A 23,420-nucleotide genomic window follows, 5' to 3' on the forward strand; every position below is an offset into this window, starting at 1 on the left:
ATGCAGCAAAAACGGTTGTAAGAGGAAAGTTTAAGGCAATACAGGCCTACCTCAAGAAGCCAGAAAAATCTCAGAAGGCCTAATATTACACCTAAAGTAGCTAGAAAAAAGAACAAACAAAACTCAAAACAAGTAGAAGAAGAAAATAATGAAGAGTAGAGCAGAAATAAATGATACAGAAACTAGAAAAACAATAGAACAGATCAATGAAACTAGGAGCTGGTTCTTGGAAAAGATCAACAAAATTGATAAGCCTTTAAGTAGACTCATCAAAAAAGGGAAGGGAAAGGACTCAAATAAACAACATCAGAAATGAAAAAGGAGAAACAAAAACCAACACCATAGAAATACAAAGGATTATGAGAATATTATGAAAAATTATATGCCAGCAAACTGGGCAACCTAGAAGAAATGCATAAATTCCTATAAATATATAACGCCCCAAACTGGATCAGGAAGAGATAGAAAACTTGAACAGACTGATTACTAGCAATGAAATTGAATCAATAATCAACAAACTCCGAACAAATAAACTGCCAACAAACAAAAGTCCAGGCAGGACCAGATGGCTTCACAGGTGAATTCTACCAAACATTTCCAGAAGAGTTAACACTTATTCTACTCAAACTATTCTAAAAAATAGAAGAGGAAGGAAAACTTCCAAATTCATTCTATGAGGCCGTTATTACTCTGATACCAAAACCAGATAAAGACACTACAAAAAAGAGAACTATAAGCCAATATCTCTGAAGAACATAGATGCAAAAGTCCTCAATAAAATATCAACAAACTGAATCCAACAATACATTAAAAAAATGATTTACCATGATCAAGTGGGATCTATTCCTGGGATACAAGTCTGGTTCAGTATATGCAAATAAATCAGTGTGATATATCACATCAACAAGAGAAAAGATAAGAGCCATATTATCATTTCAAAGGATGCAGAAAAAGCACTAGACAAAGTACAACATTCATCATGATAAAACCCCCAACAAAGTAGATTTATATCTTAACATAATAAAGGCCATATGTGAAAAACCCACAGCTAACTTCATACTCAGTGGTGAAAACCTGAGAGCTTTGCCCCTAAGGTCAGAAACAAAACCAAGATGTCCACTATCACCACTTTTAATCAACATAGTACTGGAAGTTCTAGACTCAGCAATCAGACAACAAAAGGAAATATAAGGCATCTAAAAAGATAAGGAAGACATACAACTTTCACTCTTTGCAAATGACATAATACTCTATATAGAAAACCCTAAAACTCCACCAAAAAACGACTAGAACTAATAAATGAACAGAAGATTGTGGTATACAAAATCAATATTCAGAAATCCATTGCTTTTCTATACACTAATAATGAAGTACAGAAAGAAATTAAGGAATCAATCTCATTTACAGTTGCACCAAAAATAATAAAATATCTAGGAATAAACTTAACCAAAGAGGTCCAAGACTTGTACTCTGAAGGCCATAAAACTTGATGAAAGAAATTGAAGATGACACAAATGGAAAGATTTTCCATGCCAACTGATTAGAAGAAAAAATATTGTTAAAATGTCCATGCTACCAAAGGCAATCTACAGATTTAATGTGATTTCTGTTGAAGTAACAATGCATTTTTCACAGAGCTAGAACAAGCAATCCTAAAATTTGCATGGAAGCATAAAAGATCCTGAATAGCCAAAGCAAACTTGAAAAAGAAGAACAAAACTGGAGGTAGCATAATCCCAGAGTTAAGATGTACCACAAAACTGTATAATTAAAACAGAATGGCACTGGCACAGAAATGGACACATAGATGAATGGAACAGAATAGAAAGCCCAGCAATAAACCCAGAATTATATGGTTAATTAATCTTTTAAAAAGGAGGCAAGAATATGCACAGAAAAAATACAGTCTCTTCAACCAATGGTAGTGGAAAAACTGGACATCTACACGCAAAACAATAAAATTGGACCATTTTCTTACACTATACACAAAAATAAATTCAAAACGGATTAAGGACCTAAATGTGAGACCTGAAACAATAAGAATCCCAATCAAGATCACAGGCGGTAATTTCTGTGACATCAGCCAAGGAACGCTTTTCTAGATATGTCTCCTAAGGCAAAAGAAACAAAAGCAAAAAAGCACAATAAAGTATTGGGACTACATCAAAATAAAAAGCGTCTGGGGGATCCCTGGGTGGCGCAGCGTTCGGCGCCTGCCTTTGGCCCAGGGTGCGATCCTGGAGACCCGGGATCGAGTCCCACATCGGGCTCCCGGTGCATGGAGCCTGCTTCTCCCTCCTCCTGTGTCTCTGCCTCTCTCTCTCTCTCTCTCTCCCTCTGTGTGTGTATGTGTGTGTGTGTGTGTGTGTGTGTGACTATCATAAATAAATAAAAATTAAAAAAAATTTAAAAAGCGTCTGTACAGTGAAGGAAATAATCAACAAAACTAAAAGACAACTTACAGAATGGGAGAAAATATTTACAAATCTTATATCTAATAATGGTTAGTATCCAATATTTACAAAGAACTTATACAACTCAACACCCCAAACCCAAATAATCCAATTTAAAAAAGGGGAGAGGACATGAACAAGCATTTCTCCAAGGGAAACATACAGATGGCCAATAGACACATGAAAAGATGCTCAATATTATTCATTATCAGGGAAATAAAAAACCATGAGATATCACCTCACACCTGCAAGAATAGTGAAAATCAAAAGCACAAGAAACAACAAGTGTTGGCAAGGATGGTGAAAAAGGAATCTTCATGCACTCTTAGTAGGAATGCCAACTGGTGAAGTCACTCTAAAGAACAGTATAGAGGTTCCTCAAAAAATTAAAAACAGATCTACCATATGATCTAGCAATTCCCCTACTGGGTATTTACCTGAAGAATACAAAAACAGTAATTCAAGGAGATATATGCACCCCTAGGTTTATTGCAGCACTATTTACAATAGCCAAATTACAAAAGGAGCCCAGTGTCTGCTGATAAATGAATGGATAAAGAAGATGTGGTGTGTGTGTGTATATACACACACCATGGAACATTTAGCCACAAACAAGAATGAAATCTTCCTATTTGCAACAACATGAATGGGTCTAGAGAGTATAATGCTAAATGAAACAAGTCAGTAAAATACAAATACTATATGATTTCACTCATATGTGGAATTTAAGAAAGAAAACAAGCAAAGCAAAAAGAGACAAACAAACAAACAAAAAGACTGTTGGCTATAGAGAACAAACTGATAGTTACCAGAAGGTGAGGGGGGAAGAGAAGGGGAGATGGGTGAATTAGGTGAAGGGGATTAACAGTACACTTAGCATGATGAGCACTGAGTTATATAGAGAATTGCTGAATCACTATATTGTACACCTGAAACTAATATGACATGCTGAAATTAAAGGTTCATCTACATTGTAACATGAATCAGTATCACAATAGTTTTTGTGGCTGAAAAATACTCCATTGTGTGGATATACAACATTTTATTTACCCAGTCATCAGGTTCGTAGATATTTGAGGTTTTTTCTGCCTTTGGCTATTCTAAATAATGCTGCTATTCATATTTGCATAGAGGTTTTTGCATGGACATAGGTTTTCAATTCCTTTGGGTATATATATTTAGAAATGGAATTGCTATTAGAAATGGAATTGCTATATCATATACTAAGTTTAAGTTTAACATTTTGAATTTCAAACTTTTTTCCAAAGTGCACCATTTTACCATCTTGCCATCAGTATGTGAGACTTCCAATTTCTCCATATCCCTGTCAACAGTTGTTGACTCTTGTTTTGATTTTAGACATTCTAGTTGGTAAGAGGAGGTAACTAATTGTGTTTTGCTTTGCATTTTCCTAATAACCAATGATGTTGAGCATCTTTTCATGCACACATTATTTGTATGTATTCTTTTGAGAAATGTCTATTCAAATCCTTTGCCCATTTTTCAATCAAGTTATTTGTTTTTGTTGTTAAGTTTAAAGATTTAAAGGATCTATGTGTATGGTGAAAGAGAGTGGTCTAGTTTCATTCTTCTGCATGTGGATGTCCAATTTTCCCAGCACCATTTATTGAAGAGACTGTCTTTCTTCCAATGGATAGTCTTTCCTCCTTTATCGAATATTAGTTGGCCATAAAGTTCAGGGTCCACTTCTGGATTCTCTATTCTGTTCCACTGATCTATGTGTCTGTTTTTCTGCCAGTACCACACTGTCTTGATGACCACAGCTTTGTAGTACAACCTGAAATCTGGCATTGTGATGCCCCCAGATATGGTTTTCTTTTTTAAAATTCCCCTGGCTATTCGGGGTCTTTTCTGATTCCACACAAATCTTAAAATAATTTGTTCTAACTCTCTGAAGAAAGTCCATGGTATTTTGATAGGGATTGCATTAAACGTGTATATTGCCCTGGGTAACATTGACATTTTCACAATATTAATTCTGCCAATCCATGAGCATGGAATATTTTTCCATCTCTTTGTGTCTTCCTCAATTTCTTTCAGAAGTGTTCTATAGTTTTGAGGGTATAGATCCTTTACATCTTTGGTTAGGTTTATTCCTAGGTATCTTATGCTTTTGGGTGCAATTGTAAATGGGATTGACTCCTTAATTTCTCTTTCTTCAGTCTCATTGTTAGTGTATAGAAATGCCATTGATTTCTGGGCATTGATTTTGTATCCTGCCACGCTACCAAATTGCTGTATGAGTTCTAGCAATCTTGGGGTGGAGACTTTTGGGTTTTCTATGTAGAGTATCATGTCATCGGTGAAGAGGGAGAGTTTGACTTCTTCTTTGCCAATTTGAATGCCTTTAATGTCTTTTTGTTGTCTGATTGCTGAGGCTAGGACTTCCAGTACTATGTTGAACAGCAGTGGTGAGAGTGGACATCCCTGTCTTGTTCCTGATCTTAGGGGAAAGGCTCCCAGTGCTTCCCCATTGAGAATGATATTTGCTGTGGGCTTTTCATAGATGGCTTTTAAGATGTCGAGGAATGTTTCCTCTATCCCTACACTCTGAAGGATCTATACCCTAAAAACTATAGAACACTTCTGAAAGAAATTGAGGAAGACACAAAGAGATGGAAAAATATTCCATGCTCATGGATTGGCAGAATTAATATTGTGAAAATGTCAATGTTACCCAGGGCAATATACACGTTTAATGCAATCCCTATCAAAATACCACGGACTTTCTTCAGACAGTTAGAACAAATTATTTTAAAATTTATCTATTGTGGATGCAAGTTTCTTACCAGATACATGATTTGAGAACATTTTATCCCATTTTGTGTGTTGTATTTTTGCTTTCGTGATGATTGCTAGCAAAAAAGTTTTGGTTTTGAAGGAGTGCAATTTATCTATTTTTTCTTTTGTCATTTGTGCTTTTGTTATTGTATCTAAGGAAGTTTTTTGCATAATCTGAGGTCATAAAGATTTAGTCCCATGCTTTCTTCTAAGAATTTTGTGTATAGTTTCAGCTCATACATTGTGTTGATAATCCATTTTGAGTTAATTTGTGTATATGGTTTGAAGTAGAAGCACAATTTCATTCTTTTACATAGTTTTATATATGTAACTATAAAAGTTACATATATTAACTATATGTAAACTTTTTAATAATTACATATATGTAACTATTTGGTTGTCCCAGTGCCATTTGTTGAAAAGAGTATTCTTTTCCCCAATTAAAGTGTCCTGACACTCTTATAGAAAATCAATTGACCAAAAATGTAAGGGGTTATTTCTGGACTCCCAATCTACTGCATTGATCTATATGTCTATTCTTAAGACAGTACCACATTGTCTTGATTACTATAGTTTTGTAGTAAGTTTTGAAGTCAGAAAGATCAAGTACTTTTATTTTGTCCTTTTTAAGATTGTTTTTGCTATTCTATGCTCCCTTGAATTTCCATATAAATGTTTGGATTCATAAACTTCTGTAAAAAATCCAGCTGGAATTTTGATAGGGATTGTGTTGAATCTGTTGGGGAGTATCGAGAAGACTTATTAAGTCTTCTTATCCGTGAACACTGAATGCCTTTCCATTTATTTAGGCCTCCTTCAATTTTTCTCAACAATATTTTGTATTTACCAGTGTATAAGTCTTCCACTTCTTTTGTAAATTGAATCATAAAAATTTTATGCATTATGATGCTATTGTAAATAAAATTGGTTTCTTAAATTCATTTTCTGATTCTTCATAGCTAGTGTATAGAAATGCAATTTATTTTTGTATATTGATCTTGTATTTTGTCATCTAACTGAATGTGTATGTTTGTGTGTGTGTGTGTGTGTGTGTGTGTGTGAGTTTTAGATAAAGAAGTTGCTCAGAAAGTCTTTTATAAGTAATAATCATGGGCTATTGGGTAATAATAGTGGAAAAAAGCAAGTCATTTGTATTGTTGAATTGTAATCCATTGTATGGATATAACCACTCCACCACTAATTTCCTGTAATTGGGGCAGAATTTGAAATATATCTGTAAAGATTGTTTGGGTCCTGGTGAACTCAAAGAGTCCAACTGGAGAGTAGATTATCATTGCCTAAGATTCAGAATTAGCAAAAAGTGAAAGCAAAACTCTTTCCAATTCTTCCCTGTTTCCAGTTTCTCTGAATTCCTTCACATTTTGCTTTAGTAAAAGCAAAAGTTAAAAAGAGTACAATCTTGTCAGTCAGCTGAAAACTACTTTAGATGCAGTTACCCTTCCCATTCTTCCTTCCCATGTAAGTGGTCCCCCTTTATTTTCAAGGCATGCAATAGACACCAGTCCTACTCTAGAGAAACAGTGTAGCATGAGAGAAGTGTATAAGCTCTGGAATCAGACTGCCTAGGTTCACATCTCATTTATGCTATATATTTGCTGTTTGACCTAAGGTAACTTATGTTTAGGTCTCTTGGTCTCAGTTGCCCCATCCTAAAATGTAGATGATTTTGGTGTCTTAATTTGCAGGACTTTTATGAGGAATATATTTATAAAGTCTTTAGAACAATGGTAACAATACACTGTTACTGGTTAATAGATGGGACCTCTGGGTGGCTCAGTGGTTGAGCATTTGCCTTTGGCTCAGGGCATGATCCTGGGGTCCTGGTATTGAGTCCCACATCAGGCTCCCTGCATGGAGCCTGCCTCTCCCTCTACCTGTGTCTCTGTCTCTTTCTCCATATGTCTCTCATGAATAAATATATAAAATCTAAAAAAAAATACTTAATAGATACTAGCATGTTGTTAATATTACATGTCAGGCACTTTGCACATGAGGAAACAGACATTCTCCAGGCTGGGAATATTCAAAAGTGAGTAAACAAAATATCCCATTTTAGCCTTAAGGCATCTGTATTCTCTTGACCCACTAAGGGAAGAGGTTCCTAAAAGATTTTTAAAAAACTGAAGAGAGGATGAAGAAAGTGCCCAGAGGAGATAGTGAAGGACACCAAGAAAGCAGAGAAGAGGAATAGGAAAGAGAAGAAAGTTAGAAGCAGAAGAAACCAAGGAAGCCAGATAGAGGAAAGAAGGTATTTGGGGAGAGGGAATAGAACAATAAGGTTCATGAAGATGGGGGGTGGGGGAGAGGGTGGGAGGGAGGCCGACCTTGTAATACAGAGCTAAGAGCTTTATTGAAGTTTAACAGAAAAGAAACCTTGTTTGAAAGGAAGAGACTGGCTATATTTAGTACTGGGTAGGATGTCAGTTCTGAAAATAAACTGCTCCCAGAACCAAATGTAATCCTCTGTGCTGTTGTCACCTGCAGCATGCTGGCCTCCCTTCTAGGGGAATGAGGAACATGGACATATTGGCTACCTCAGAGCTCCTGACATTGACAAGGACTTACTTTGCTCCATTATCAAGTTTTAAAACTTCTGATTAATGTGGGAAAAAAAATTAGAATAACCAGAGAAAGTGAAATGTTAGTATATATGTGGGGCACAGAAGTGTCCTGCTAAATAAAAACCAGAATCTAAGCACCATGTGGCCAGATGCTTAATACAATATTGGCTACCTTCATGGTACAATTCTGATATATGAATGTGAACACAGGGGCCCAGCAGGAAGTGTGATAGGCTGTATATAAGGATATACTTGAGGTATACTATAAGTGGCATAGAAATAAGTCCTGTGGGGATTTCTGCATATACAACTTGGGGAGCTCACATAGGGCATGCAGACAGGCCAAGGTCAGGATACATTAGAAAAAGATACACACACACACACACACAGTGTTGGGAAAGTATAGATAATGCCTTTCAGTGAAAGGGAAAAAAAAAACACAGGATAAAACAGGTATTTTTTGAGGGCAAAATACTTTTTAAAAAAGCAAACTCAACCCCCAACATGGGGCTCAAACTCGAAACCCCAAGATCAAGAGTCACATGCTCTGCAGACTGAGCCAGGCAGGTACCCCCTATGGAGGGAAATACAACCAAAATTCCAGAATTCCAATTCTATCTTCTCAGCACTTCCACTGTTACTCCTCTCCAGTCTGGGCTGTTTCAATAGCCTCTTAATTGTTCTCCTTGCTTGCACCCTAAGCCCCTCTCCTGAATATGTACCCCATAGGACAGCCAGAGAGATCCTTTTAAAATTACAAGTCAGATTATGTCGACTCCTCTGGATCCAGCCTTCTGCTACCTCCCTGGTTTCCTTTGCTACCAGTATCCCCTCACTTCTTGCAGTCTAGGCATGCTGATCTTCTTGTTCTTCCTAGAACATTCCAAATGCATTCTGGCCTCAGGTATTTGCATTTACTCTACGTTCCATGTGGGACATGTTGCGCCCATATAGCTGAATGACTTTTTCTCTCATTTGTTTGGGACTCAGCTCAAATGTCACTATTGAGAGAGTTTCCATGACCACCATACATGAAATAGCAACCTCTTTACCCTATTATCACATTCGTCAGATAAAGAAAGATAATGGGTGGAGATGGTTTTGACTTCTATCTTTCTATCACTCTAACATTCCACACACTCTCCTACTAGGCTAATCCATTCACATGACTTATATCTGTGTACTACTGGTTCTCATATTTCCATGTTTGATCCATATCCTCGTTTTTAAAGTTGTTAAATTCTAGTTAGTTAACAAACAGTGTAATACTAATTTCAGGTGTAGGATTTAGTGATTCATTGCTCACATACAACACCTGGTGCTAGTCACAAGTGCCCTCCTTCATACCCATCACCCATTTAACCCCTCCCCCCACCACTTCCACTTCAGCAACCCTCAGTGTGTTCTCCATAGTAAAGAGTGTTTTGTTTTGCCGCTCTCTTTTTTCCCACCATGTTCGACTATTATGTTTCTTAAATTCCACGAGTGAAATCATATGATCTTTGTCTTTCTCTGCCTGACTTATTTCATTTAGCATAATACACTCAACTCCATCCATGTCATTGCAGATGACAATATTTCATATTTTTTATAGCTGAGTAATATTCCATTCTATTGCCTTTCATTCATTTTCAGTATTTTTTGTGTGTGTATGGTGTAAGAAAGTGGTCCAACATTCTTCTGCCTGTTGCTATCCAGTTTTTCAAATACTACTTGTTCAAGAGACTGTCTTTTTTCCATTAGATATTCTTTCCTGCTTTGTTGAAAGCATATCTCAACTACTGTGTCCATATATATTCTTTGTTCAAGATCTATCTATATACATATATATATCAACTAATGTATATATATCTCAACTAATGTGTATACACACACACACACACACACACACACCACCTTCTTTATCCATTCAATAGTCAACACACATCTGGGCTTTCCACAGTTTGGCTATTGTGGACATTGCTGCTATAACCATTGCAAGTGCCCCTTCCAATCACTGTATCCTTTGGATAAATAGCTCATAATATAATTATTGGGCCATAGGGTAGTTCTATTTTTACTTCTTAAGGACCCTTCACACTGTTTTCCAGAGTGGCTGCACCAGTTTGCATTCTCACCAAGAGTGTAAGAGGGTTCCCATTTCTCTGCATCCGCACCAACATCTGTTGTTTCCTATCTTGTTGATTTTACTTATTCTGACAGGTGTGAGGTTGTATCTCATTGTGGTTTTGATTTGTATTTCCTTCATGCCGAGTGATGTTGAGCATTTTTTGATGTGTCTGTTGGCCATCTGGATGTCTTCTTTGGAAAAATGTCTATTCATGTTTCCTGCCCATTTTTTAAACTTGATTATTTGTTTTTTGAATGTTGAGTTGTATAAGTTTTTAAATATATATTTTGGATACTAGCTGGTGCCATACTGTTTTGATCACTACAGCTTTGTGAGATAACTTGAAGCCCAGAATTGTGATGCCTCCAGCTTTCCTTCTGTTTTTCAAGACTGCTTTGGTTATTCAGCGATCAATGAAACCAGAAGCTGGTTCTTGGAAAAAATTAATAAAATTGACAAACCTTTAGCCAGATTTATTAAAAAGAAAAGGAAAAGTACTCAAATAAATAAAATCACAAATGAGAGAGGAAAAATCACAACCAACATCACAGAAATACAAACAATTATAAGAGAATATTATGAAAAAGCATATGCCAAAAAATTGGGCAGTCTGGAAGAAATGGATAAATTCCTAGAGACAGAAACTATCAAAATTGAAACAGGAAGAAATAGAAAACTTGAATAGATCCATAACCAGCAAAGAAATTGAATCCATAATAAAAAAATTTCCCAACAAAGAAAAGCCCAGGGCCAGTTGGCTTCCCAGGGGAATTCTACTGGACATTTAAAGAGTTAATACCTACTCTAAAACTGTTCCAAAAAATAGAAATGGAAGGAAAACTTCCAAACTCATTCTACCAGGCCAGCATTACTTTGATTCCAAAATCAGACAAAGACTCCAATAAGAAAAGAGAACTGCAGGCCAATATCTCTTGATGCACATGGATGCAAAAAATTCTCAACAAAATACTAGCAAATTGAATCCAATAGTAAAATAAAAGAATCATTCACCACAATCAAATGAGATGTATTCCTGGGTTGCAAAGGTGGCTCACTATTCACAAATCAACCAACATGATATGCCACATTAGTGGAAGGATAAGAACCATAAGACCCTTTCAATAGATGCAGAAAAAGCATTTGACAAAGTAAAACATCCATTCCTGGTAAAAACCCTCAACAACATAGAGAGGGAACATACCTGAACATCATAAAGGCCATATACAAAACCTCACAGCTAATCTCATCCTCAATGGGGAAAAACTAAAAGCTTTTCCTCTAAGATCAGAAACAAGACAGGGATGCCCACTCTCACCACTGTTATTTAGCATCTACTGGAAGTCCTAGACACAGCAGTCAGACAACAAAAAGAAATAAAAGGCATCCACAATGGCAAGGAAGAAGTCAAACTTTCACTATTTGCAGGTGACATAATACTATATGTAAACTAAAGATGACACAAAGAAATGGAAAAACATTCCATCCTGAAAGACTCCACCAAAAATTTGTTAGAACTGAAACATGAATTCAGTAAAGTCACAGGATGCATAATAAATGTACAGAAATCTGTTGCATTTCTATACACCAGTCATGTAGCAGCAGCAAGAGAAATCAAGGAAAAGATCCCATTTACAATTGCACCCAAAACCATAAGGTACCTAGGAATGAACCTAACTAAAGAGGTGAAAGACCTGTACTCTGAAAACTATAGAGCACTGATGAAAGAAACTAAAGATGACACAAAGAAATGGAAAAACATTCCATCCTCATGGATTGGACACACATTGTTAAAATATCTATATAATCCAAAGCAATCTACACATTTAATACAATCCCTATGAAAATACCACTAGCATTTTTCACAGAGCTAGAACAAACAATCCTAAAATTTGTATTGAATTGATCTGTATCTTCTTATAAAGTCAAAACCCATGTAGAATTTTGCCTGGATTGCCATTTAGATATTACATGGGCATCTGAAACCCAACATTCTCAAACCTAATTTTTTTTCAAACCTAATTTTTAAATGATTTTATTTATTTCTTTGAGAGAGAGAGAGAGAGAGAGCACATACACAAGCAGGGAGGAGGGGCAGAGGGAGAGGGAGAAGCAGATTTCCCTGCTGAGCAGGGAGCCTGATGCAGGGCTCCATCCCAGGACCCCAGGACCATAACCTGAGTCAAACGCAGATGTTTAACCAACTGAGAGTCACCCAGGCACCCCTCAAACCTATTTTTTTAAATATTCCTTCTATATCTCAGTATATGTCATGATTAATACCTCACATCTAATAAGTCACTAAGTCTTATCTACTCTATATTCTGCATATAATCCACTTTTCTTCATCCACACTGCCCCTACCTTGATTCAGGCCACAATTATCTCTCATCTAATTTAGTGACAGATTGGACTGCAGTTTATAGGTTTACACATCCATTTTTTCTATAGGATTGTGAGTAATGAGAGGCTAAGACCACTCATTTATTCATTCAACCGGTATGTATTCATCTCCGTATCTTTCACATGAAGTATATTCCCTGGCATTAAGTAGGTGCTCAGTATATGTTTGTTTTATTGAATTACATTGAAACTTACTATGTTACAGATGAGAAAATAGGGCCTAAGATGAAAAATGACCTGACAAAACCACATGGATTAGGATGCTAAAATTTACATTTCTTTACTCTTAGTCTAGTTTTCTTTCCACAGAATGACTTTGCCCCTACCTTTTACCCCTCTGTTCTCTCCCACATTATTTTTTTCTCTCTGACTTTTCCATACCATTCTTTCATTATTGGTCATATTGCTCCTATATTTGTTTGCCAGATTCTGTGGGAAAAAATAATTATCACCATCCCTATAAGCTTTTTGGTTAAGAATCTGTATTTCCTTGGCATTGTTTACTTCTTCTGGCATCATTGCTGAATCAGGATGACCATAGGTCAGCTTTTCATCTGCCATTTCTAAAGAGTTCCTCTTGACTTCAGTAGAGTATGGATAAAAGTGGCCTTGTATAGGAACTTGCAGGCTCTCAAAAGGATTTAGTTGCATTCTGGGAAAAAAAAAAAAGAGGAAAGACTATCAGAATTTGTGTTGAATACATGTTTTATGCAGACAGAGAGTATGGATTATAATTATAGGTGAGAGATTTTGATATTTTACTGGGTTTATGGATGAACTTTCTGATAATGATTATTTTACACACTATATCGGACTATCACACAAAAATTTTTTAATGTTTAATCTATTTCCACTTGCTATGATTTACTAAAACCTAAGTAAGAAATCTTAAGAAGCTGAGTACATTCTAGGAAAATGAAGAAAATATGTGGGTGGTGCCTTCTAGAGAAAATTTCTACTCCTAACATTCAGGCTATGAGTATAGGGGACCCTTTTAGAATAGTTTATAAAACATTGTTTTCACATCTTTATATCTTTGTTAGTTCTGTTATATCTGCTTGTGTTTTCATTCATTCTTTTATTTATCAAATATTTTCTGAGCATCTACTCTGTGTCAGACATTATGCTAAGTGTGGGAGATTCAGTGATGGTTCTTTTTGCATTTCATTCTGTCATCCTTTCTTTTACCTCTTGGCTTTTGGACATGCTATTCCCTCTGGCTATGACATCCTTCTCATCCTCCAAATTTATTTTTAAATATCACTTTTTCTAGGAAGCATTCAATAACCCTCTCAATATTGGATTAGGTGTATTTCTTATTTGCTCCCTTCCTTTTTTTTAAAAAAAATTATAGTTCTTTTTTTTTATTGGAGTTCAATTTGCCAACATATAGCACAACACCCAGTGCTCATCCCGTCAAGTGCCCCCCTCAGTGCCTGCCACCCAGTCACCCCAACCCCCCGCCTACCTCCTTTTCCACCACCCCTTGTTCGTTTCCCAGAGTTAGGAGTCTCTCATGGTCTGTCACCCTCTCTGATATTTCCCACTCATTTTTTCTCCTTTCCCCTTTATTCCCTTTCACGATTTTTTATATTCCCCAAATGAATGAGACCATATAATGTTTGTCCTTCTCCGATTGACTTATTTCACTCAGCATAATACTCTCCAGGTCCATTCACGTCAAACCAAATGGCAGGTATTTGTTGTTTCTAATGGCTGACGAATATTCCATTGTGTACATAGACCACAGCTTCTTTATCCATTCATCTTTCGATGGACACCAAGGCTCCTTCCACAGTTTGGCTATTGTGGACATTGCTGCTGTGAACATCGGGGTGCAGGTGTCCCGGCGTTTCACCGCATCTGTATCTTTGGGGTAAATCTCCAGCAGTGCAATTGCTGGGTCGTAGGGCAGGTCTATTTTTAACTCTTTGAGGAACCTCCACACAGTTTTCCAGAGTGGCTGCACCAGTTCACATCCCCACCAACAGTGCAAGAGGGACCCCCTTTCTCCACATCCTCTCCAACATTTGTGGTTTTCCTGTCTTGTTAATTTTCACCATTCTCACTAGTGTGAGGTGGGATCTCATGGTGGTTTTGATTTGTATTTCCCTGATGGCAAGTGATGCGGAACATTTTCTCATGTGCTTGTTGGCCATGTCTATGTCTTCCTCTGTGAGACTTCTGTTCATGTCTTTGCTCCCTTCCTTAGTACTTATCCTTTATTACATTTGCTGTTTGCTACCTTTCCTACTAAACTATGAGTCCCTTGAGACCAGAGATTCATTAATTAATCATATATTTATTAATAGCATATAATGTAATATCTATATTAATAACAGAATTATTTAATTTATCTTTATATCCTAAGTACTATATTTTTATACTGTGGGCCTATATTAGGGCAACAGTGAAAACAATTGAAATTGGGATCCCTGGGTGGCGCAGCGGTTTGGCGCCTGCCTTTGGCCCAGGGCGCGATCCTGGAGACCCGGGATCGAATCCCACGTCGCGTTCCCGGCGCATGGAGCCTGCTTCTCCCTCTGCCTGTGTCTCTGCCTCTCTCTCTCTCTCTGTGACTATCATAAATAAATAAAAAAAAAATAAAAAAAAAAACAATTGAAATTATTCAACCTCCTCACTTCTTAGGATGATACCCATAAAAATAATAATTATGGGGATCCCTGGGTGGCGCAGCGGTTTGGCGCCTGCCTTTGGCCCAGGGCGCGATCCTGGTAGACCCGGGATCGAATCCCACGTCGGGCTCCCGGTGCATGGAGCCTGCTTCTCCCTCTGCCTGTGTCTCTGCGCCTCTCTCTCTCTCTGTGACTATCATAAATAAATAAAAATTAAAAAAAAATAATAATTATGTTAATGATCATTCATTCAACAATGCCTTCTATGGGCCACCAACTAAGTGCTGATTATCCAACAACTAAATTTCCTTCTCTTGTGGAGTTGACATTCAAGTGGGTAGGGAAAGATGTTTGTTCTGTGCCAGATCCTGTTCTAATCATTTAATATGTTTTAACCCATTTAATTCTCACAGCAACCCTATGAGGTATATTTGTAAGTTGTGCTGATTTTACATATGAGAAACCAAGGTCCAAACAGATTAGTAACTTGGCCAAGGATACATAATATGCTGGCAAGTGGCTGATCTGGAATTTGACTCAAGTTGACTCATTCCAGAGTTTACACTCTTAATCACTACACCATAGAATCCTCTCATCTGCAAATCTCTTCAAGGATTTTTGCTCTAACTTTTCCAATTACTTGATATCCCTTAATATTTCATGTCATTATATACTCCCTTGCCCACCAAAACACCAGTTCAGGTGTCTGTCCTCTTCTTTATCGCCCTTAATTTTAATTGTCTGTGTCCCATTGTAGACAGTGATCTCTTTGAGGATAGATATAACATTTGTCATATTTGTCCTCAGTGCTATATCCCCAGGGCCTGGCACACTGGTCATTCAATTAATGTCTATTAAATGAATAAATAACTGACTCTTGGTAACCTATACATTTATTTATTTTTTTAAAGATCTCGTTTGTTTATTCATGAGAGACACAGAGAGAGAGAGGCAGAGACACAGGCAGAGGGAGAAGCAGGCTCCACGCAGGGAGCCCCACGTGGGACTCGATCCCAGGGCCGAAGGAGGTGCTAAACCGCTGAGCCACCCAGACTGTCCTATAGATTTATTTTTTATTTGTGCTTTAAGCTATTGTGTTTCTGAAAGATTATTTTCAGTTTCATGATTCGTGAAAAGATATTGGGATAGTACAATTATATACAGAAATTGATGTTGAGACATTACAAAATTTACTATGTGATATCTGACAACTTGTTTTACAAACTTGTTAGAGTCAGTGTATTTCAGAAAACATGTTAGAGTCAGTGTATTTCAAGAAACATACTTTATTAGCTCTTTAGTTAATAGTGTTGCTTTTCAGGAAACACATTTAGACAGGTTCATTGAATTGTCTAGGGTCATAAAGCTAGTTAGTGACAGTGTTGGCCTAGAAGCAAACACAGGTTTCCTGTCTCCCAATCCAATGGCTTTTTTCTCTTTATAGACACCTTGCAGACATTAATTCAAATCCAATTGAATTTGGAAATGCTGTCTTAGCACAGATCAATCCACCTATTTCTAAAAGCCAATAGTTTCAAAAAATAAATAAGTAACCTTGTAGAATACCAGAAAATCACTCTTCCCTCCAAATATCTTCCTTACTACTATGTTTTAGAACTCTCTAAGTTATGGTTGTATAATTAATTAAACACACCCTTCCATACTTACAGCAACTGGTTATGCAAATCATTTCTGATATAACAGCTAAGTCAAAAAGATTCTGAAAGAATGTAGAGTATCGGGATCCCTGGGTGGCACAGCGGTTTGGCGCCTGCCTTTGGCCCAGGGCGCAATCCTGGAGACCCGGGATCGAATCCCACATCGGGCTCCCGGTGCATGGAGCCTGCTTCTCCCTCTGCCTGTGTCTCTGCCTCTCTCTCTCTCTCTCTCTCTCTGTGTGACTATCATAAATAAATAAAAAAAATAAAAAAAAAGATTTTAAGAATGTAGAGTATCTAACAAAGTCTACTGAATAAGTAGGACAGGACATAGATGAAAGTGTTGTAGGAGTTAAAAATGTAGAAATGAATTAGGGCACTAATAAAAACTATCATAGAGCTTTACAACAAAACAGCCTTAGTAGTCAGGAAAGTATTCACAGAGGAATTAGGACCTAAAGGTGGAAACTGAATAAATATATACAAGTCATGTGAAGGATACATATGGAAAGCTGGATTGGTAGCCATGTACATTGGTATCTTAGAAGAGTGAAACATTCAACTTGTCTTATGTTAAAAAGATATGTTGAGAAGTAGAATGTATAGAGTCGGAGAATAACTTGATTTACAGGCAAAGCAATGTAATCTTAATGCTCTAGGGGCTCAAAAATAAGTTTTTGAACAAAGGAATAAAGTATGAAAATAAGTCACATTTAAGAAAGATATATTTGGCATATATCTGTTCAAATTTAAAGCTGGACCTTAAAAAAATAAAAGGATTTCAAATTGAAATCATCTCCTGCCTCTCCAATGAGCTTCATTAGGGTGAGAACAATTTCTTAATTTTCTTAATATGCATATTTCCTGTTCATTGAGCATTTACTTTATGCCAGACACATAATCTTTCCAATGCCAGACCTTATTAAATCTATAGGAAATAGCAAAATCTTGTGATGTGGGGACTATTGTTACCTCCATTTTATAGATAAAGAAACAGGTTCAGAGAGGTGAATTGAGGTGCCCAAAGTCAGATAGCTCATAGATTTAGAAGCAATTATTTGAACCTTGATCTGTTTGACCCAAATCTAGTTAGTACAGTGCTTCGCACATAGTTGATGTGCAATAAATACCTGTTGAAAAAATGGATGAATGAATATATCAGTAAATGTATCCTCTTCTGCAGATGAAACTACATATTAGCTTTAATGTTTTTCATGATCTTGATAAGCTCAAGTCAATATTAAGAGTAAAGATGTTTCAGTAAAGATTTTAAAATTAAAAAAATAAACAACATAAAAAATTTGCTAAGCAAAAAAAAAAAAAAAAGAGTAAAGATGTTTGAGCCATAAAATAGAAGAATTTCCATAGGCAAATCTCTTGACTCTCGAAATTCTGATTAAGAAGAGATCTGGATTGGCTTAGAAATTACATACAGATGTATATGTATGTGTATATATATGTGTGTGTGTGTGTGTGTGTGTGTTTACATGATACACACATCAGTAAAAGAGTTTGAAGCAGTTTTGACAAACACATATACATATGAGCATGCAGATCCACATAACCATATATGTTTTTAATCCGTGCTTTCTTTTGTTTTCTTAACCCTCCTGAGAGAGTGTAAATAGTAGAATGTCAGAGCTAGAAGGGACCTTAGTAATCACCCAATCAGATCCTCTCATGTAAATGTAGAAATTGAGGCACCAGAAGGAAAGTAAATTGCAAAGGTCACAGAAGGAGTTAGAGGAAGATTAAGAATCTCAGTTTCCTGACTCAGAAGTTTGTTTTACTCTGAACTGTCACCATTTACCATGTCTATTTTATAGATGGGGTAAGCAAGGCATCCTAAGAATGTTGATGATCAAGCTCCTGCTACTTATCCATTGAAGCAGGACTTGAAATCAGATCTCTTTTATTTTAAATATGAGGCTTGTTTTCATTCAAGTGCTTCTGTCTGGATGCTCAATAGGAAGACCCGTTTGTACTGAATTAAATAGTGGGCTGAGGATAATTTACAGAAAACTTTGTCCTTCACTTTAAAAGAAAATGTCCAAAGCTGCTTTATTTGGAGAAGACTGACAGTCCTAAGGAGGCTGCATGAAGGCAGGGATTCTGTCTTCTTTATTGAATCCACAATACGTCGCACAAAAGAAGGCACTCAAAAAATATTTGAGTATATGGCACACTACAGGCAGAATGGGAAAGTAAGTTGGGTAATGGTTTCCCAGTGGATGATGGATGGATAATCATTATTAGTTTGAAAAAGTGGGAATGAATGCGGGTAAGAAGTGGGAGAAACCCTTAAACAAAGGGGAAGCTCTGTTCTGTGATAGAAGCTGCAATCACTCAGCAAGGGCTGAGTGGTTTGGTAGGACTGCGATTGGAGGCAGAGATATTTAAATGAGGCCTCCTTAAAATTGTGACTTTCCGCCCCACCCCCATTCTCCTTTAAATTTTGTTTCAGTCATTACCCAGGGACCGGATACAGAGATTCCTATGGGGAGTTCTAATGGGTCGATTCAATTTCAACTGGATGACGCCACTTAGCTAAGCATTAAGAGCTACAGCTCCGGGAAAGCAAACGACACAGAGAGAGGGAGAGAAAGAAATTATAACAAGGAGCAATAAATCCCTTTCCTCCCATCCTCCCCTATAATCCATTCACAAGACCTTCAGAAATCATCTACATTCACAAAACAGCCAGCTAGCTGAGCTGAACGCACTGCAATCTCATCCCCCCCCCCCCGTCTCTGCAGATTATATACCAACACACCCTGAGCTATATAAATAATCACACACTGGCGGTATCTATTGCTCTGTTGAGATACCCTGTGTCTACAACCGCAGTTTCTGCTGCTTCGGTTCATCCGTCAGATTGGAGGAGACAGAGGCGGAGGCGGAGGCGGAGGCAAAAGAGAAAGAGGGGGAGGAGGTAAAGAAGGAAGAAGGGGAGGAGGGAAGGGGGAGGGAAGAGGAGGGAAGGAAAAAGCTGAAGGAGGAGGGGGAAAAGAAAGGAGGAGGAGGAGAAGGGGAGGAGAAAGAGGCGGAGGAGGAGGGGGAGGAGAAATAGAAGAAGGAGGAGGAGAAAGAAGAGGAGGAGGAGGAGAAAGAGGAGGAGGAGATGAACAACTTACCCTGCTGAGCTTTCTTTGGGGAATACGTGCATCAAGATTTAGATCTGCATGTAAAATCTATACAAAGTATCTGCCACTACAGGTCTGACTCTCCTCCCCACCCCACCCCCCGCAGCACCGTTTTTTTTTCCTTTCCGTTTTCTCTGCTGTGTCAGAAAGACCGACACAGAACTATCTCTGTTTCTGGCTCCACTGCCTGTGAAGGAGTTTTCATTCAGACTTTCCGAAGAGAGGTGGAGAAACCTAAAGACTCAGGAGAAGAAGAGGTCTTTTGAGCCAAATGGGGCATTAGTTCTTCTGCTTTCCTCAGCATGGATAAACCCTTTCCTCAAGGTAAGCCACAGAGATTAGCTCTTAAAGACCCTAGAATTCTTTCTATGCAATGCATACATTGCCATTCATTCCAGCCATCCTGTGTGTGTGTGTGTGCGTGTGTGTGCGTGCGCGCGCGTGTGTGCACGCGTACAAGAGCAAACGCATGGGTAAAATAAAATGAAAACCATTTAAATGAGATTTAAATGAATCAGCTTTTGCAGAAAACTCTCCGTATTGGAAATTTATAAATCAAAATGGAACTTCAAAATAACCCTTTTGTACCCAAATGCCAATTGAATTTTTAGCCTGTTGACCTTTAAATGCATTTTGGTGCTCGCCTAAGCCCCTTATAGCGCAGCCTAACCACCCAAGCTGAGGACGTAGGGAGAGCCCGTGCTGAGGCCAGTCTGGCTGCCCAGCGGGCATCCTGTCAGCGTGGGGCTGGTCTGCTATTGGCTCACAAGTCTGGGCTGTGCATCGTTCAGATTTCATCACATCACCTTGCCCTGGGTAGAAATGGCGCAAGCTGACACGGCATAACCCCCTACTTACATTGAGTCAGAGCAGTGATTTAGAAATCTCTGGATCCCTGCCTGGGTGTGTGTGCACATGTCTCTGTGTGGCGTACGGAAATTTTGTCAAAAGTGAGAACCTGTGAGCATGTCCAGTTAGCCAATAAGCATTCAATACGACCTAGTAGAGTGGTTTACACTGCCTTCCAGTCCTCTGGCTAATTATAATTAGCATTCACCTCTGCGTGCAGCAAACAAAGTTGGATGAACAGAAAACAGACCTTGAACTCTTAAACAGAAAATCTATTTTGAAATGCAAACTATTGTTGCTTTTCTGGGTACATTAAAACCTCATTGTAACATAATGTGCTATTACATGAATTTGGAGATACCAGGTGTTAGATCATGTTCCCAACAAGTCAGCTGCATACATACATACCAATAAGGCACAGGAAGTATTACTCTTGTTCCCTGTACCTCTAAATAAACGTTTACTGAGACTTGATTCAATGCATTTTGGTTTCTTTGTGTTCCGTTTTTAGGTCTGTCTCGCTGTGAACCAATCTAGATAGTGATCTGAGTGACTTGGGCTTGGAAGGTTTTTATTCAGAGTTGAGGAATTGGGTAGTGAGGAATTGAAAAACCTAAAGGAAGGAGACTAATTCTTCATGAAAGACTTTTTGAGGCAGAGAAATGCAACCGACAAACCCAGAGTAAAAAATTGAGAGTATCACGACAAGAAGGGGCTTGAAAAGCCCTCTTTTTGTGCCCTGCATTTTGGAGAAAAACTGAGGCTTGGGTTGGAAGTCACTAGTCCATGGCCTCACAAAAAAGTACTTAAGACTAGAACTTAGACCCTTGCAAAAGGGTCTGGGGTTTAAAGAAAGATTCCTACTTCTTGAGTGAACAACTAGCATTTTCTTCAGGGTTGGAAGTATGCGAATCCATCAGGTATTATTACTATTTTCCCCCGTTATTGCTCATCGCTAGAACACTCATATCTTTAAAAATGCCAAGTCTTACAACTGCTGGAATCTCTAGTTTGAAATAAACTGCTCTGCGTCTTAATGAAACTATTAAAGTAATGAATAGGGCTAGGGTAGCAAAGTGACAAGTTAAGAGTTAAATGTGGTGAGAACCTGGCAGCTCCAGCAAGATGTATGTGGTAGGAGGGAGGCCCAGTCAGTGGCTGAGAGGTTAGTAATGTAAACTATATACAACTTGGTATTTGTAAGGGGGGAGTGCTTTGATAGAGATGCAAATGCTTTTGCACAGAGAGGGATTTTTGGAGAGCAGACTTTGGAACAGTAGAACTAAGAAAACATATAAAGCCATAGCAGAAATTCCCCCTATGTTTGCTTTCAGTTATTCTGAGAAGGAGTGTATATAACAGCAGAGCACAGAAAAAAGTAACACGCCCCAGAGCTGTTACACGGTAAGGTACAAAACAGCATTGAACCCATGGGAGTGGGAGAAAAAGGGAGCCAAGCTCTCCTTCTCTCCCCTCCTTTTCTTTGAAATTGAGGTTGAGTCATATTGTATCAGAAAGGATTTACCACAGAAATCCGAACTGTCTAAAGGTGTTGGCATAGTAGGGCTTTAGATAGGCAAGTTTTCAACTTTGGCCTCAACATGGCAGATTTTAGGTTCCAGGGAGGCAATACATTTTTCTTTCATGAACAAACAGCATTTCTTGAATAGATTTAGCTCTCTCGTCCCTTAGTTGGCATAAGAAAAGAAATTTCTGTTTAGGTTGAACATAGAAAATTTCAGGGCTACAGAAAAACTGTTGAGAGAGCTCTGAGCACCTGGCCAGAGGGACTGAGATGGGAGTGGGTTTACAATGCATCATTCATTACTGCAGAGGCACTACGTGACAGAAATCACTAGATCCCACCAATGTGCAGCCAAGACTTGTAATCACCTTGGCTCCTATTTAATAATATGTGATATGCATATTCTCTCTCTCATTTCATAGGATATGGGACTGACCAACAGCACAGTTTCTTTACTGTTTTTGCTCACAATGAATGGCCCTTTAACGTGAGGATTTCTGAATCCTAAACATGCATGCACTAGTAGTTTTTCATCTAACCTATGTGCTGGAGCAGTGTCTTGCCCATTTCTCAACCTTTTCCCCCGCCTTACCTCCCCCTACAGGGTCTACTTTGGGTCATCCTGTTAGCCAGGTCAGCAAACATTTTATTGTCATTCAACCCTGTTTTTATCCTTCTCAACAGCCTGATTTTGCCCAGGTCCTCTTGCCTGCTCCATTGCAGATTTTCCACAGTCCATTCTGGTGAAGGATTTTGCAGGGCAGGAAGAGTTCATCCCGTTAAGCCCCTTGTAAACAAGACAGTGGTACCTCATCATCCCGGGCCAATGCCCCAAAGCTTCCTTTAATCATCCAACCGTGCGTCTCAACTTTTCAGCCTTACAGCAATCTAATCAATATCCAGATACACCTTCTCAATTTAAGCACCATATACCCTTCTGCTGCCAAGACAGGTTCCCCTTTGAACATGGTTCTGAGTCATTTCTATTATGACCTAGATTCCTCCAAGCTGAGCTTTTCAACCTTCTGGGCATGTCCCTGAGATACCTAGTGATATCTTTGGAATCCCATAGGATTATCTTTTGTAACTTTGAGACCTTGTATGCCTTCCTTTGAGTTATTGATTCTTGGAATTTCCAATATGTTTTGAATCTAATTTCCTTTGGGAAATCAATGAGTCTAAAATGCATCCAGCGCATTGGTCACCGTTCTTAGACTATAAAGGACACAAATGGTCCTGTGCATTCTTTATCAGATCAACAG

At 38.1% G+C, this 23,420-nt stretch overlaps 1 protein-coding gene across 3 annotated transcripts in view; it reads left to right on the forward strand.

Annotated features, from left to right (window-relative positions):
* The window catches only part of SPRY3 (sprouty RTK signaling antagonist 3), a 186,947-nt gene that overhangs the window by 157,485 nt on the left and 6,042 nt on the right, over positions 1 to 23,420 (forward strand). Inside the window, exon 2 of one of the 3 annotated variants that reach the window (XM_038588762.1) lies at positions 19,931 to 20,108. The exons of 1 other annotated variant lie outside the window; for it this stretch is intronic. The gene's annotated coding sequence lies outside the window, so the exon portion shown is untranslated. The remainder of the gene's footprint in view (positions 1 to 19,930; positions 20,109 to 23,420) is intronic. One more of the 3 variants, XM_038588763.1, reaches the window with a different exon arrangement.

Source organism: Canis lupus, chromosome X, assembly GCF_011100685.1.
Source record: "Canis lupus familiaris isolate Mischka breed German Shepherd chromosome X, alternate assembly UU_Cfam_GSD_1.0, whole genome shotgun sequence".
Lineage (NCBI taxonomy): Eukaryota > Metazoa > Chordata > Mammalia > Carnivora > Canidae > Canis > Canis lupus.